Source organism: Nematolebias whitei, chromosome 17 (assembly GCF_014905685.2).
Source record: "Nematolebias whitei isolate Nwh7 chromosome 17, NemWhi1, whole genome shotgun sequence".
In the NCBI taxonomy this organism is placed as follows: Eukaryota; Metazoa; Chordata; class Actinopteri; order Cyprinodontiformes; family Rivulidae; genus Nematolebias; species Nematolebias whitei.
In genome coordinates, this window is record NC_056514.1 from 4,320,105 (window position 1) to 4,320,600 (window position 496).

The 496-nt window shown below is 27.8% G+C and overlaps 1 protein-coding gene across 1 annotated transcript in view; it reads right to left on the reverse strand.

Moving 5' to 3' along the window:
• nrbf2b (nuclear receptor binding factor 2b) overlaps positions 1-496 on the reverse strand; it is a 9,043-nt gene that overhangs the window by 6,256 nt on the left and 2,291 nt on the right. The gene's annotated exons all lie outside the window — the stretch shown is intronic.

The window sequence follows — 496 nt, forward strand, 5'->3', positions numbered from 1 at the left end:
TCATGTTCGTACTTTATGATCATACTTTATGTTCATACTTTATGTTCATACTTTATTTTCATACTTTATGTTCATACTTTGTGTTCATACTTTGTGTTCGTACTTTGTGTTCATACTTTGTGTTCGTACTTTGTGTTCATACTTTATGTTTATACTTTATGTTCATACTTTATGTTCATACTTTTCATGTTTATACTTTTCATGTTCATACTTTTCATGTTTATACTTTATGTTCATACTTTATGTTCATACTTTTCATGTTTGTACTTTATGTTCATACTTTATGTTCATACTTTGTGTTCATACTTTATGTTCATACTTTTCATGTTTATACTTTTCATGTTTATACTTTTCATGTTCATACTTTATGTTCGTACTTTATGTTTGTACTTTATGTTCGTACTTTGTGTTCGTACTTTGTGTTCGTACTTTGTGTTCGTACTTTGTGTTCGTACTTTTCATGCTCGTACTTTTCATGTTCGTACTTTTCATGCTC